The sequence below is a fragment of the Cryptomeria japonica genome, chromosome 1 (assembly GCF_030272615.1).
Source record: "Cryptomeria japonica chromosome 1, Sugi_1.0, whole genome shotgun sequence".
In the NCBI taxonomy this organism is placed as follows: Eukaryota; Viridiplantae; Streptophyta; class Pinopsida; order Cupressales; family Cupressaceae; genus Cryptomeria; species Cryptomeria japonica.
The window spans coordinates 405,424,234-405,442,903 of NC_081405.1; positions in this window are offsets into that span (position 1 = coordinate 405,424,234).

Consider the following 18,670-nt stretch of genomic DNA (forward strand, 5'->3'; position numbering starts at 1 on the left):
ATATTGGGTCGATTAGGGATGCCAGTGCACATGAGATGGCATAGATGTTCGTAGAGACCGGAGATGAGATGCACTAGTTGAGGACACTATATGAGAGCACAGTTCCACCAAAGTAGAGAGCAGCATCATATCTGTCATGGTCGAGGACAAAGAGTAGGCCACACTCTCGGAGGTCAGTGAGCAGCATGGGGGTGAGTGGACCTATGAGACCACCACAACTAGGACCAGGGATAGGAGGGACATCATCTTTGAGACATGGCAGGGATGAGGAGGACAGAGGGAGCACCCAGTGACAGAGGCACGTACTCCTTATGATAGAGACATATATAGTTTGACATTATATACTCAGCGTGCAAGCCATACTTAGGACAGACAATCCAATTTTGTACTCCGATATTGTTTTGACATATGATATGATATGCAGCTATATGAGGGAATGCAATGTGTTATGGTTGATGTGTACTTTCCATGTATGGATGGCTCATGCACTATTTATGTACTATCTTTGGAACATTTATGAATGTTGTTTATGTTTTTGATGCATTTATAAGATGAAATGGATAAAATGCTTTGTATGGGTGTGATATAATGCAAACACACTAATCAATGAATGCAGGATGCAACTTATGTTTTTGTTTTTTTGGAGATCAAAGAACTAGACCAAACTAAATACCCAAACTGATGGAAGAAATGTTAGTAAGAAGAAATGAGACAGAGGACAGTTAGAGATGAAGAAAAACTTGCTTTCACCAATGCACAGAAGTAGGTGAGAACCTTTATTTAATGTAGCAAAGCGGATACAGAGCATCATGGCATTGAAGGCCAGAGCTAAAACACACCCCCTTTTGCAAAAGATAGACACATCACACACAAGGAATGAGTGAAGCATCCTAGGGTGCATACATCAAGGGTCGAGGTATGTGCGGCATTCACAAAGCGAACATACTTATCATAGACACCCAATGATATAGTTGCCCCAGTTTGTGACAAACATTCCACAAATAGCGAACACAACAAAAAAGGAAAGGGACCATGAACCATCTCGGTCACTCTAAATCACTCAGTGACATCCTTGAGCAACATAGGAACATGATCAAAGCCAAAGATAAATTAGTAAAAAGATAAGACGCACAAATTCAACCAAGTCAAACAAACAGTCTGATCGCCATTGTCAAAGGTGGAAAACAAGAATGATCATGCTATCTGGTTTCAGGGAATGCAGTATCCCGTCTAAGACAGGACACAGTCTGGTTTCGAGTATACCACACCCTGTATAAGACCCATGATAATAGTGACAAGGACAAATGATATTGATGTTGATTGATTGATATGACAATTTTGATCAGTTTGAATGTCTGGTTTGATCGAACAGTTTATCTGTTAATGCGAGATTTCATTAAAGCACAATGTTTGATTGATTGTTGTTGGATGTATGCTCAACGATCTATCTATGCACGAAGGGGACCATTTATTGACAAAATGCAAAATGCCAAAGGAATTGTTTTTTGGATTTTGATGTTTTGAAAAAAAAATTGTTCGTTTTTCAGGACTTTATTTGATTTTTTAGGGATTTTTTTCAGGACATTATTTGATTTTTTTGGATTATTTCAGGACATTTTTTTGATTTTTTTGGATTATTTCAAGACATTTTTTTATTTTTAGGGATTTTTTTCAGGACATTATATGATTTTTAGGGATTTTTTTCAGGACATTATTTGATTAGAAAGCTCTAGTAATTGATCATGACAAGGGGCACGCACCTAATGAAAATTTGAAAGACATATATAGCGACCAGGGTCGAAACATATGCACAAGGACTGGAACCTGAGTATGCAAGACAATGATGTTGACCAATCATAGGCTTGGAACAGAACAATGGGTCAGGACAAGGATAAGCGTGATAAATCTGCGGGGGGGAAGTATACCTAGGGGTCATGATAGATGATGGAGCAATAATCTTTTACACATGGCGCCTGTTTGCCAGGTTTTCACCATGGTACTTGCCCAAAGCACCTGTTTGCCAGGTTTTCACTAGAGGGCGAATGATTTTGGCTTTCCCTTTTTTTTTTCTTTTTCAATTTTTTCACTTTTTTATTTGATTTTTTTCCTTCACTTTGTGATTTTTTTGTATTTTTTTGAGCTTTTTGATTTTTTTTTGTATTTTTTTGAGCTTTTTGATTTTTTTGTATTTTTTTAGGATCATATATGAAGAACTGTTGACAGAAAACTATGTCCAGTACTTTCGAAGGTGCATGCTATTTACAGGATCTGACAAAGGTTCACCTTCTGGGGTTGCAAGCTAATATGCCCCCGAGCCATAGGCTGCAATAACTATGAAAGGCCCAACCCAATTAGGCTCAAACTTTCCTTTGATGATGTCAGTAGATTGTGCATTCTTTGGGTTTGCCTTTAGGACCAAATCTCCCACTTCAAAGTGTCACCCTTTGACCTTCTTATTATAAGAGTGACAGAGAAGGTTTTGATATGCCTGCAAATGTGTCAGGGCTATTTGATGTTTCTCATCTAACATCTCAAGCTAATGCAACCGAGAGACTCTATGCATTTCATCATCAATCAAATGTTGCAGGGAAACATGCAAAGAGGGAATTTCCACTTCCAAGGGTAAAATGGCTTCCACACCATACACCAAGGAATAAGGTGTTGCGCCAGTAGGTGTGCAGATGGAAGTGTGATAAGCCCATAGTGTTGGATTCACCTGTACATGCCAATCTCGACCATCATCATTGACAACCTTTTTCAGGATCTTAATGATGCTTTTATTGGATGCTTCAGCTTGACCATTACTTTGTGGATAGTAAGGACTGGAGAAATGGTGTTGGATGCGAAACTTTTCATAGAGTTCCTTGACATCTTTATTTTTGAATGGACGACCATTATCTGTGACTATTGCAAGGGGAACCCCATATCTACATATGATATAATTCAATAGAAACTTTAAAATTTGAACACCAGTGATATAGGTCATGGGGATAGCCTTGATCCATTTTGTAAAGTATTATGTGGCCGTGATGATGAATTTGTGTCCATTTGCAGATGTCAGGTGAATCTTACCAATAAGATCCAATCCCCATTGAGAAAAGGACCATGGATATATGACGAAGTGAAGTTCTTGAGCTGGCGCATGAATGTAATTTCTGTGTATTTGACATTTATAGCATTTCTTGACAAAATCATGAGCATCCTTTTCCATAGTGGGCCAATAATACCCAACACGAATCAAATTTTTAGCTAGACTCAGACCATTGAAATGGCCCCCACATATACCATCATGAACCTCGTGTAAAGCTATTTGTGCCTCATCAGAATCCAAACACCTGAGGAGGGTGTGGTCAAAGGAACGACGATAAAGGGTGTCTGCAATGATGACATATTTGGCAGTTTGGCGTATGAAGGCTCGACGATGGTTAGAGGAAAGGTTAGGTGGTAAGGTTTGGGATTTCAAATATTGATAGATGTCATTGTACCACAAGGAATTAGGACCAACAAGAACACACATCACATCTGCTATCAAAATTTCAAAAGAAGGGACAAGAAACTGTTCGACCAAAAATTCACATCTGTCCATATTGTGGGGCATATTTAACATGGAAGCAATAGTTGCCATCGCATTTGCTGACTTGATTTGAATTCTTGGAACTTGGCTGAAATGGATAGCCGTAAATTTTGTCTTGAAGAAATCCACCATATGCTTGTAGGGAATAAGCTTTTCATCTTTTGTTTCATAGTCATCATTCACTTGACGGATGACTAACTGGGAATCTCCATAGACTTGCAAATGTGTGATGTTCTAGTGGATTGCTACTCGAAGTCCTATGACTAGAGCTTCGTATTCTGCAATATTATTGGTGCAATGGAAAGTTATTCTATAGGATTTGGGAATAGCATAACCTTGAGGGGTGACAAACAATATACCTGCTCCGGACCCAAATTTGGTATGGGATCCATCAAAATATAATTTCCATTCATTAGAAGATGTGACAGCAAAGACTGATTCATCTGGAAAATCCGTCAACATTGGATGATCATCATGAATAGGTGCCTCTGCAAGTTGATCTACTATGATTTGTCCTTTTATTGCCTTTCTCTCAATGTACTCAATATCAAACTCACTGAGGATCATAACCCATTTTACTAGGCGACCTGTCAAAGCTACCCTACTAAGCAAGTATTTCAAGGGATCAATTTTTGCAACTAGCAATGTCTGATGATTTAACATATAGTGTCGAAGCTTCTGTGTTGCAAATACCACTACTAAACATGCCCATTCAATAGTTGAATAATTCAGCTCATAGCCTACTAGTGTCTGACTGATATAATAAATAGCCCATTCTTTTCCTTTCTCATCCTGTTGGGCTAAGAGAACTCCCAGTGCCATTTTAGTTGCAAAGATATACAATATGAATGGCTTCCCTTCTATAGGAGGCATTAGAATAGGTGGCGACAGCAGATAATCCTTGAGAGTTTGAAATGCTGATTGACATTGCTCAATCCATTTAAAAGTGACACCTTTATGCAATAAATGATGGAAGGGATGACATTTGTCTACCAATTGAGCTATAAACCGGTGGATTGATTGTAACTTCCCTTGCAGACTTCTTAGTTGATGGAGATTGGAAGGAGGAGGCATATCCATTATTGCTTTAACTTTTTCGGGGTCTACTTCGATGCCTCTGTGAGAAACAATGTACCCTAATAATTTGCCAGCTGTGACACCAAAGACACATTTCTTTGGGTTGAGTCTGAGCTTGTAGGTTTCCATTCGATCAAAGATTGGGCCAAGGATGGCTAGATGACTATCTCTTGTGATGGATTTGCATAATAGGTCATCAACATAGTCTTCCATCAAAGTATGCATAAAATCATGGAAAATTGTTGTCATAGCTCTTTGATATGTTGCTCCAACATTTTTAAGGTCAAAGGGCATCACATTCTAGTAGTAGGTACCCCAAGCACATGTGAATGTAGTCTTATGTTGATCTACAGGAGCAATGCGAATTTGATTATATCCAGAAAAACCATCCATCAATGATAGCATCTCATATCCAGCAGTCATGTCAACTATGATGTCTATATTCGGTAGTGGAAAGTCATCTTTAGGGCATGATTTATTAAGATCCCTAAAATCCGTACAGATTCTGATGCCCCCAGTTACTTTGCTAACTGGTACCAAATTTCAAATCCAATCTGCATAATCAATTGGTTTGATAAAGCCCACATCTAATAATTTTTTGAGTTCTACTTTGACCAAGAGAGCCACCTGGGGATGCATTTTTCTGAGTTTTTGTTTGATGGGCTTGGCATCTGGTTTTAATGGCAAGTGATGAAGGACTAATTCAGGATCAAGGCCGGGCATATCTGCATAAGACCATGCAAAAGTGATCTTTTTCTTGAGAAAGAAATTGACAAAATCTATTCTTTCTTGTTTTGATAGAAAAGCAGCAAAATGAATGACCTTAGGGTTGTCACGTGTACCCAAATTTATCTCTTCGGTCATTTCCAAAAGCAATGTTGATTTATCCTGACTTGACGAGGGTATGTCCAATCTTCCACCTTTGGGTGCCTCAGAGAGGTTTTCACCTGCAGGTACGTCTTTTATTTTTACTTTTTCACGATCAGAGAGTGCCTTACAGTTTTCACTCAAGGACCTATTCTTTTGATTTTTTACTTTTTCTTTTTCATTTTTATGACTAGAAGATGGAGTTGACTCCCCAAAATATGTTGTAGAATCTAAATCAATAGTAAATCCTACCTTATGATTGCCTTGTGGTATGCCTTCCCGTAGTCCAAGGAATGCTGCAATTGCTTCATCATTTTGAAAATAATCCAATTTGGGTGGTTCTTGTTGGTCATGTTGGATAAGCTATGGATAGACAAGGGGTATGTCATCATTGGTTTCAAGGAGAGTTAGGGTCGAGATGGTAAGGATAAGAATGTCCATGGTATCACTGTCTAAACTGCTCGTATCTGATTCAAAGCTTGGATCCCAGATGACTCTATCAAAGCATTAGGACACATTTTGGGAGGGGGAGTTATTTCATGTTTGTCTTCCATGGGCAAATCATCAAGGTCAAGGAAAACATTTATAGGAGCTAGAAGAAAAAGAACTCCACTCCCATTCATTGGAATCAGTTTCAGGTTGGGTATCCTCAGGTGTTGTTTCATAATCAGAGTCACGCCCCTTTCCACACATGGTCACTTTGGTAGATGAGGTTCCAATTCGCAATGGTACAAAACCTAACCCTAAAGTTGGATGTTAGATCTTAGGTATAATAGGTTCTAGTCTTCCTTTCTTGTCAAGGCCTAAACCACTGCAGCCATCATATCCCTTTTTCTGCATTATAGTAAACCCTGTTCCATACCACTCCACTGGCAATTTGATAGGTGGTGTATCAGTTGGATCCTTATAAAGCCAATCTATTACATCATCATCCAAAGTTTCTTTGTTAAGTTCACCCCATTTTGTAAATGTAGTGGGGGGCTGATATTGAATGACTATCTTAGGTTCCTTTTGCAACAAATGTGGTTTACCATGTTATTTTGGAGATATTGGTAAATTCCCAATAAGGAATGTTTGAGCCATTGAATACTCTCCGCATCCTTGGTCCTATATCTTCAATTTTTCTTTGACAGGACCTAACAACTCATTAGGATCCACATAATAATGTGAGTGGGTCTCTCTATTAACTGGGACTTGCTACTGCGGGGAATCCTTTAGATTAGCACAAAATTGAAATGGATTACAATCTCCTGGAATTGTTATCTCAGTCCCATTGTAAGGATATTTTAAAAACTGATGATAAGTAGATGGAACTGCTTTCATTGCATGGATTCATGGACAGCCAAGAATCATATTGTAAGGGAGATCGAGGTCTAGGACCTGTAGGAAAGTGTTTTCTATCACTGGACCGACTCTGATAGGCAATGAAATTACCCCTTTAGATGGGCACTCAGCATCATCATATGCTTTGATTGTTATTCTTCTGGAAGAATCAATGTCATTTTCTATATAACCAAGACCAATGACCACTCTCAAGGTACAGATGTTAAGACCTGCTCCGCCATCTATCAAGACTCATCGGATCTTGTAATTATGGACAAAGACTTCAAGATGTAAAGGATCATTATGAGGGATCTTATTAGGAGAAATATCATTATCAGAAAAGGCAACGTGTTGGGAAATAGCTAGATGTCCAATTCGGGCTTGAAACTGGTCAACATCAATGTCTGTCAGGATAGTGGACTCAGTTAAAGCTTTATCTAGGACTACATGATGCATAGGGGACATTTTCAACAACTCAAGAATTGATATTTGTGTAGGTGTCTTCCCTAGATGATCTAGGAGATTATACTGACTCGTAGGAGTGGATTTGGGAGGAATTGCAGGAGCTCCTTTTAGGACTATTTTGGATCGATGAGTGGTGACTGTGCAAGAAGGATCTTGTCCCTTTATTCTTATGGTGGAAACATACTCATTTGATGCTTGAAAACAATTGATGACATTGTTATAACCATAATTTGTATAATTAAGATTCACTGTTTGGGTAGAGTTTGAAGAAGATGCTTTACCCTTGTCATGATCAAGCAAAGAAGTTTTGAAAATTGTATGATTAGTGTTAGAAGTCACGTTGGGTGGGTCTACCTCAATTACTCCTTGATCTAACAAGTCTTGAATCATATGTTTCAATTGAAAACACGATGCGGTTTTATGTCCTTTTGACCGATGGTATTCACAATATGCATTATCATTCCACCAATGCGGCTTTACCAATGGTTCTTCCTTGATATCTGGTAACTTGATAAAATTTGCTTGTATTAATTATTTCATTACTGACTCAATAGGCTCTCCCAATGGCATAAATTGTTGAGGCCCATCCCTTGATCTAAAAGGTTTTCGCTGCTGGTTTTGTTGTTGACCTTATTGTTGATTATACTGTTGGTGTTGCGGCTGTTGATTAACATTGCTTGCTTGTGTCTAATTTTGTTGCATAGCCGACATATTAGGAGCACTCAATTTCTTTATCATGAACTTGGGTTGATTTGCATTCACTGCTCTTGCATCGACAACTCCATCATTAGTGACATTCTTGTTTTTGTACCAAAATCTATTTTTCTCCCTGAATTGTTTGTGTTGTCACTGTCTTTGTTGAGCTTAATGAGTCCCTTAGCCACAAGAGCATTTTCAATGTTCATCCCTTTCTTAATGAGCTTCTCAATGGTACTAGGACTTTTCAGTTTAAGCTCGTACATCATTTCTGGGACCAAATTTTGAATAAACAAGTTCACTTGTTGTTCTTTAGGTATATCTAGGGAAGAACGACTATATAAGCTTCACCATCTTTGTAAGAAAGTCACTAATGGTTCACCTTGCTTTTGCTTTGTGTTGCATAAATTTGACATGGTCACTTTGGTGTCAATGTTGAATGCGAAGTGGGATATAAACTTTTGAGCCAATTCTGGCCATGTCTTTATGTTCCCTGGAAAATGTGAATACCAATCCATGGCTTGTCCTGTGAGACTTCACATGAATAAGCACATCAAATATGTTTCCTCATAGCTCACTTCAATACATGCTTCGAAAAATGCTCGTATATGGTCTTTCGGGTTGCTTGTCCCTTTATATTTCTCAAAATGAGGTGCCTCAAAATGCTTAGGAAAGGGAGGCATGTACAAGCTCTTGTCAAATGGATTAGGACATAAATCTTGGTCAGTGTATAATTTCTTTGCCTCTTTGGTTTGCAATGCTTCGATTTGTTATTGTAACTTCTCAAGCTGTTGCGCAACTGTGTCAGATATCGAAGATTTTGGAAGTTCATCATTCATTCTTGGGTATACTCTTTGTCGATACATCATGTTCTCCATTGGCTGTTGATGTTCTAAAATTTTTGTCTTTGGTGTCTTTGGCATATAAAGCTCTTGATACAACTCTTGTTGCTGTGGTTGTGCCATGCCTTGACATTGACCCTGTTGTTGTGTTTCTTGTGATGGGATCATCATTTGTAGGCTTGGTTGATATTGCAATTGAGGGTTTTGTTGATATTGCATGGACATCAGTTGTAGTTGTGAAGTATGATAACTTGTTTGTCTTGGCACATATTGAGGCACATATTGTTGTTGATGCTGGCGAATTGGCATTTGTTGACTTTGTGCCAATTGTTGTTGTCCTGATGTAAATCCCATCATTTGCAAAAAACTTTGTTTGGGAGGTTTTTGTTGTTTCTCCTTTAGGTGGGGTATGGCACTTTAATTGACTTGCTGTGTTGTTTATCCAATCCATCATGGTGGTTGCAAGTTTGAATTGACTTGTAATGGTGTAGAAGACATTGCAACTTGTTGTTGAATGTGATATTGTTGTTGTTGTGCATTGCGTCTTTGCGCATTCAATTGTGCTTTTTGTGTATTTCTTAATTGTTGCAACATTTGTTGTTGGTGAACATCACTATTTGTGGCCTTTTGTGTTGCCACTATCGAAGGATTTGTCACAATATTTTGCATAACGGGTACTTGAGTATTTGCCAAACGTATTGAGCTTGACAGGACATATGAACTTCATTGCATTGTAGAATTGTTTTGAACATTCGGAAGATCAGGCATTCCAGTCGTAAAGCTTTCTTGCATCTTAGATTTGGATCCAATTTTAGGCATGCAAGGAATCACTTCTTGTTGAGGTACACCTGTCGACATTTGTGTGGCCATCATTTGATCTTGTGTTAAAGGTGTTGCAGTAAACAATGGATTGTTTATTGTTTCAAATGTTGATTTTTGTGGAATAGTCACTGTCAAAGTTTGTGAAACATGCTTACTCAACAATGTGTGTTGAGGTTCTTGTTGTACATTTTCTTGATTTGATTGTGGAGAGAAACTTAACAGGTCACCACCTTGTTGTTTTTGCACATTAGTTTGGTCATTTGAGGAAGTCACATTACTCATCATATCAAGATATTTTTGTGGAAACATCTTAAAGACCTTGTTCAAGAATTTATCCATCTTTTTGTCAACTTCGGATCTTTAAGAAGCATATCAACATCATCAGAAGCATCAGAATCTGATGAAGAATCTAGTAAAACATTTGGATTTATTTCTTGTTGAATGCCTTGATCTGAACCAAATCATTGTGAAAGAGTTTGTTCCTCATGTAATGTTTGAGTTTGAATTTCATGTTGCATGTTCAGTTGATTCCAGTCAAAAGGTGCATTTTCCCTTGGCATTGGTGGAACACTTCCATATCCCAATTTCATGGGTATAAACACTGGCTCATATAGTGGAGGTGGTCCAAGTTGAACCATTCCATATTATGGTAATGATGTGTTTGATGAACCTTCAATGTGTAATGTTTGACTGGGTTGAAACTGTGAGTTTGATACGTTGTCCATGGGTTGATATATTGGTTCACCCATCTTCTTAGACTTTGACCTTGTTTAAACAGGCCTGTCACTATGCAAATGCAATATTTTTAGGATCTTTTGATTTTAAAAGGATGATGTATGATATGCAACTAAATGCAACCTAAATAAATGAAAACACAATCTATGGCAAGAATGCAACCTATGTTTTTGTTGTTTTTCAAGATTTGGACAAACTTTTTGAAATGCAAACCTAAAGACTCAACCTTGGGAAGTTGGAATGAAGCCAAGACCTTAAAGGACAAAGGACCAAATGATAATAGGACAAATTGACAATGTCTCACCTATATGCTTGGATACTAAGCTAGGTTTGACAAAAATGATATTAACAAAAGGACAAATTTTGAGACCAAGTCAAGACTCCCTAACAACAACTTAGGGTATCATCCAAAGTTTTGATTTTTCAAATTTGACAAACCAAATTTTTGAGACTAAATGCAAGAAGGAAATGATTATGAAAATGAATTAGGACATGAACATGATCTAAGGATATGATATGACAAGATTAAGCAAAGACAAAATGACAATACAATGACAAGGATACGCGAAGATCAATGACATGGAATATGCGAAATGCAACCTAGGCAAGACCTAATTTTAGCATGACAAGGATAATGCAGGAATATCACCTAAATGGAAATCTAGCCTAGATATGACAATGAAATGCAAACTTAGGGAAATGATCTTGGATCTAAGTGCAAAATGAGGATGCTTGCAATGAAAAGGACTAAAATGAAAGGAGATGACAATATGCCTTAGGACCTAAGTTGGACTATGCAAAACCTAGCCTAAAGTGACATGAATTTTGAAACAAAGATATTCAATGTTTTGACAAGCCATGTTCAAATGTTGGATGAATACTTGGACAAATTTGGACTTTTGTTTGGATTTTTGTTTTGAATTGAAGGTTGTTGATTTTGAAAAACCCAAGTTGATTATGAGCACTTTTGAAAGTTTGTTTTTGATTTAACCTTTGACAATCACAGAAGACAAAATGTTTGTTTGACTTTGACTCAAGACAATCAAGCACATTCACAACAAATCCTATGGCTGGCAAGGGCAATATCTGTTGAATCCTCTAATCAAAATACAACACTCAACCGGATAGCTAGACGCTTGGTAGCACTGGCTCCCCCTTACAGTGCACTCACTTCTTGGGCATACCAAGCTTCGAGTTCAAGGGGCATCACTTCCCAAGAACTTGCTATCTCTAACTAAGGAGTACATGAGAGGTGTCTTTGGCATGCACATATCACAATGCCTGAGCCAACAGATAGAAGGATTTTGGCCTCTAAAAACAAGAGATTCTAGTAAGGGCATCTGTTCGGGTGGGTATTGATCCGGCGAATAAATCATCGTAATACCATTCCAGCACCCATTGTCTACAACTTTTGTTGCATCCACAGTTATTTAGAGTTGTTTGGAAGAGCTTGGTTTTAGCCCATCACCACTTTGGGTCGTTCCCTCTCACCAATGCCTATGTGAAGTGCCAGGCGAATCGAGAGGCAGGCCCAATTCTAAGGGTTAAAACATGCAATCAAGCTAAAAACAAACAAAGCATGCATGGTGTTCATTAACCTTTAAGAAATTTAATGTACAACTACTTTAAAAATCACAAACAAGATGTTTTAGTGAAAGTCTTTGACTGCATCTTGCATAAGATTTGTTAGTAGTTGTATTTTTTTAGTCTTTGTCACACGTAACGCCAAGATGTTGCACAGAGAATTAGTACCAAAGAAAAACCAAAATATAAGAATAGAATGAAAACAAAGTAATTTGCAAGTAAAAACACTAGTTTCACCTCTTTTTTTGGCCTTACACAGGCACAGAATGTCTCAACACAGGCGCAAGATGTCTTGACACAGGCGCAAATCCCTTCAACACAAGCGCATGATGTCTTGACACAAGCACAGGAGTGTTCAGAAAGCTCTGAGTCACCCTGTTTCTTGAGTTTTTCACCTACAAATCAGCTCAAAAGTACTCAAGACATGGTTAAGGGGTTAGTTCACGTCGGGTTCACCAGAAAATGTAGATAGGAATTTGGAATTCATCAAAGCAATAGATATTAGACTAGCTCAACCACAAAAACTAGATTGCAATGATAAGAAATCCTAATTACAATCAATAAAGGCATGAAGATGAAATACTACAATAAAAAGCAAACCAAAGCTTATATCTCCTTCACTATTCCTCCATTGTCCTTTTTTCTCCTTCAAATTAGTGTGTTTGTGGATCTCACCTACAAGTGCAAAAGCATAGTATGAAAGTAAGATTGACAAGATGAAATGGCAGCATAAGGATACTAGAAGCATGGTTTTCTCTCTCTTGATTGAAGAAAATCATCCAATTTATAGACAAATTGGAGAGATGACAAGATTAGCATGAAGATATTTGAAAGGAAATTTCAAATCAAGAATGACAAATATGACAAATTATGACAAAATTGACATTTTCTATGCAAGATTGATTGATTGACAAAATTATGACAAATTATGACAAGATTAAAATTTCATTCCCATGACAAAAGGGAAGAGAGAAAACAGCCTCCATGATTGCAACAAATGGAAGCATAAACATAGATGAAAATTAGGGGGAAAATAGGAGAAATAGAAATTAGGAATTAGGAGAAATTAGTAAATTGGAAAATTGAGGGAAAAGATGAAATAGAAATTAGGTGAATTAATTAATAGGTTTTCATCCATTAATTAATTCATGAAAAGACCTAGGACTAAATAAATAGATTTATTTAACCCACCAAGAAGAAGAAAAGGATTTAATGATCAAATCATAAAACCCTAGAAATAAGAGGACAAGGAATTAGGTCAAGACAACAAGAAATTAATGTCGATTCGATCATGATTCTGATTGGCAAAGGACCAATGTTGATAAATGATTGAGATTGATTGACAAAAATCAATGGCAAATTGACCAAGATTGACAAGGAGATCAAATTGATAGGCGCCAATTGATGAGGAACAATGACTAATTGATCCAAATTGACATGATTGAAAAGGACAACGATTGATGACAAATCGATCACAAAAATGACAAGATTGACCAGGACCAGGATCGATGACAAATCGATTGCAAAATGACAAGATTGACAAGGATGAAGATCGATGACAAATCGATCACAAAATGATGAGATTGACAAGGATGAGGATCGATGACGAATCAATTGCAAAATGACAAAATTGACAAGAGGACAAGGATTGATGACGAATTGATCACAAAATGACAAGATTGACAAGAGGACAAGGATTGATGACGAATCGATCGCAAAATGACAAAATTGACAAGAGGACAAGGATCGATGACAAATCGATCGCAAAATGACAAAATTGACAAGAGGACAAGGATCGATGACGAATCGATCACAAAATGACAAAATTGACAAGAGGACAAGGATCGATGATGAATAGATCGCAAAATGACAAAATTGACAAGAGGACAAGGATCGATGATGAATCGATCGCAAAATGACAAAATTGACAAGGACAAGGATCGACCAAAATCATGACTGGAGATTGTTATCGACAAGACCAAATTCAAAAGTGAGAAAAATGATGAATGTAGAAGAAGGACTCGATGCTCGCAAATGATAAAGACCAAGCGTGCAACATAGAAGAAATGTTAATGCAACGCAAAAACCCTAAAATAAGGCAATGTGCAAATGTTAAAGTATGACTCCACAAGCATTGACCATTTTTAGACATCTACAGTTGTATATGATGACCTGATCAGAGAAAAGTGTGCCACCTTGGTCAACCTATCAATGGTGACCATAATAGAATCATGACGATGAGAAGACATAGGCAATCCAACTATGAAACTCATAGATATGATATCTCATTTCCATCCTGGAACCAAGTTCAATTTCAATAATCCTACTGGATGTTGATGCTATGCCTTCACTCACTGACACTCTAAGCAACATGACACAAAATCTGCAATATATCTCCTCATACCGGCCCAATGATATATCTGTCTCAAGTCTGTGTGCATCTTCTTGACACCTGGATGTATCGAGTAAGGTGTATGATGTGCCTTTGACATGATCAAATCTTGAAGACTGTCTGATGGTAGAACATAAATGTGTCCCAAATGCCTAAGAAGACCATAAGACTCAACTAAATAACCTACATATCTTCCCTCGAGAGCTCTACCTATGGCAACCTCTACAACAACCTCTTGGTACCACACATCTGAAGGAAGGGCACTGAGACTAAGACTCTTCAAATCCACACTAAGAGACACTATTGAGATCTCATGCCTCCTGCAACTCAATGCATCCACTACCACATTCTCCTTACCCTAGAAATATCTCACCTCAAAATCATACTCACACAAAAACTCCATCCAATGCCTCTGCCTAGCATTCAAATTTGGCTTCATGAAGATATACTGCAAACTATGGTGATCACTGTGCAACTTGAATCAATGCCCAAGAAGAAAATGCCTCCATCTAACCAAAGCATGAACCACTGCCACTAACTCTAGATCATGGGTGGGGTAATGTTTCTCATGATCTTTGAGTTTACATGACTCATATGCAATTACATGACCATCCTACATCAACGCTACTCCTAGACCCTGCAAACAAGCATATGTGCACACCATGAAATCTCTCAAAGGATCTAGCACTGCTAGAATAGGTGCACTAGTCAAACGCTCCTTAAGGATCCATAATTTTGTCTCACACTGCTTTATCCAAACAAAATCCTTCCCTTTCCTCTAAAGAGAAATGATAGGATGGGCTATCTTAGAGAAATCCTGAACAAACCTGCAATAATATCTTGCAAGACCCATAAATCTATGAACCTCTCCCACATTGGTGGGTGCTGGCCAATCAACAATCACCTAGATCTTAGAGGGATCAACTACGATACCCTCTCTTGAAATCACATGACCAAGATACCAAACCTTTGACTGGAAGAACTCACACTTTACCATATTGGCGTACAGCTGATTCTCCTATAAGCACTGCAAAACCTATCTCAAATTATCCTCATGCTCCTGAACTGATCTTGAGAACACTAGAATATCATCCAAAAATACTAGCACAAATATGTCCAAATAGGTCCTGAATACACCATTCATCAAGCTCATGAAAACCAATGGTGCAATCATGAGACCAAAAGGCACCATTGTAAGCTCATAATGTCCATATCTAGTACAAAATGTTGTATGATGAATTTCTACCTCATGAATCCTCAGCTGATGGTACCCATACTTAAGGTCAATCTTAGAGAAGACCTTTGCATCCTTAATCTGATAAAATAAATCACCTATCCTCAACAAAGGATATCAGTTCTTCATTGTCACCTTATTAAGAAGTCTATAGTCGATGTACAAGTGAAGAGATTCATCCTTCTTTACAAATAACATAGGTACACCCCATGGGGACACACTAGGATGAATAAATCTCTTAGCTAACAACTCCTCTAGCTACAACCTCAACTCGCTCAATTATTGGATAGTAATCCAATAGGAAGTCTTAGAGATAGGCTCAACTCTTGGCACCAAATCAATCTAGAAATCAATATCTCTCTTGGGCGGCATGCCCAAAATCTCACTAGGGAAGACATCTACAAACTCTTGTAAGATGGGATGATGCTGAAGAAGCACCTCTAAAATCACTCCCTCATCCACATCATTAACCATCATTGCAAACAACTGGAAACCATTACGTGCACACCTCTTCATCTACATAAAAAAAATCATGCAAAGAAAAATAGGTTTTTGAATAACCACTATCTCCACCCTCTCCCTGCTATCATCCACACACTATACTCTCTTACCCCAAAAATCAATCTGAGCTCAATGAGACCCAAGCCAATCCATTCCAAACACAATATCATAGGAATCCTTAAGTAGAAAACGAAGATCCACTATGGTATGGCAATCATGTACAACCAAGGAATAACCAAGCACAAGAAAGTCTACTACTACCTTCGACCTCGTAGCTAACTCTACTTGCTACCTATCATCCTCCTTTGCTACAACAAGCCTGCATCACTCTATTAGAAAAGGAGTAACAAAAGAATTTGTAACACCTAAATCAAATATAACTGAGCAAGAGATACCTCCAATCATACCTATGGTCTCAACAACTAATGTCTAGTGCTCTACTTGATGGTTATCAACCACCACAAACACATGATGGGATCTACCTGCATCTCTAACTATAGGCTCGGAAGTAGTTGGCTTCTATTGTCCTGACATTTGAGAATTACACTAATGACAATGTGTCTTGGCTGCCCACATGAAAATAAATCTCTCCTACCAAATCCTCTGCTCATTGGAGTCGCATTTGATTGTTGAACACTGCCTCTACCAGAAGCAGGCTAAGAAATTTGCGCTGGCTGAGAAGGATTAGTCCTCTTATCATGTTGAGTACTATGACTCCTGCCAACTTGAAATCTAGCACCTCGCACAAAGCTTTGAACTTGAGGATGCTTCTTCTTAAACCATTGACCACTATAGAAAGAATAAGGATGGCTCCTAGCAACACCTAAAGTCTACGACTGAGAACCTCTCACAACAAATCCTATAACTGGAGAGATAACTATCTATCCACTTGTCACACCTCCTAAATCTAAGGCAAGATTCTCCTTCGCTATCCTTGCCTTCTCCATAGCTGCCTCCAAATTCTTAGGTTCATGAATCTGAACCTCACCACTCATACAATTGCTGAGACCTCTCACAAAATGTTGAATCGACATCGGCTCATCGTCTACAATCCCAACATACTGTCTAAGCTCAAAGAATTTGTGCTCATACTACTCCATTGTCATCCTCTGTTATCTCAAATCATGGAACTCATCATCCTTCCTCTGCCTCAAATGCTCTAAAAGAAACTGAGCATGAAACTGCTCCAAGAACAACTCCCAAGATACTATCACTATGTCCAAACACATCTTCTACTCCTTTGTATGCTACCATGTCATTACAAAATCATGAAAATGCATAATCGCACATCTTTCCTTGGTGTTATTGCTACACAGTTGCATAGAAAAATACCTACCCAAGTCCAATAGCCAAGCCTCTACCTCCATGCCATTGCCCAATCCGTCAAAAGTAGGAGGGCGAGTCCTCATCAGATCTCTCATGTGACTAGTTTCAAGTGCCTCCTGATCCACCTCAACTCTCCTCCTAGGAGAATGTGAACACACTCTCTCCCGATGCTTTGAATGATGAGACTCCTTCTACTAGTTCTCCTCCTATCTTGGTCCTAAGTGACCAAGAAGCTCCTGAAGAACATTCATGAACTATGGAATCATGTCATCTCTAACTTGATCCTATTGCTGATACTGCTCCCCATGGTGTGAATATTCAGAAACCTTAGGATGAGGATTCCTATGAGTAACCATGTGACCAACATGGCAATGATCTCTACCCCTAGCAGTCATCTTGTCTAAGCAAGATGCAAAAGAGAACTATAAGCTAACAACTAAGAAAATAAGAGAAAAAACACAAGTAGGGATAAAACCATTGGGCTACCTCATGCTAATCGCTAACCTACACAATGGGTTCAAATGAAACCAGACTACCCAGTGTATGACATGGGCTCTGATACCAAATGTAATGCCCACCAAAATACCCTGGAGAAACTAAGCATCTAACATACTAAATGGAGAATTTTTTTTATAACATCTAATGCAACCTATAACATCATCTACAATTACATCTAATAATATTAATCATTATGAGAATGACTTACAAACACATTAACTAATTACACAAGAGTAATAACATCAGAATCATTACTACTATCTCTCTAGGGTACCTTAATGTCATTACTTATTACAACTATCATAAGAAATAACATTCTACTCACTTGATTACCATACTTATTAATATTTAATCCTTACTCTTAAATAAATGCAACTTATATAATTTCTTCCATTACAATATGCAATCTACTTGATTATTTAACCATAATGGGATGTACTCTACTCTATCATCTAACTAACATAATATGCTTACTCTTCCAATGTGAGACTAATCCCTTTTCTTACATTCATTTTATAACCTAATATAAAATCCTAATGCTTTCATTAGATACATTCCATGCATAATCTCCTATCTTTCCAATGCAATCACATAAATGGCATCATTACCTAATATGATATTAATGAACAACCACCATTCCTTAATTATGTTCATTCTATTCTCTTAAGGTTCTTTCACATATTAATCTACATCCTAAATGATAACCATGGAATCTAAAACTTCAAATAACACAT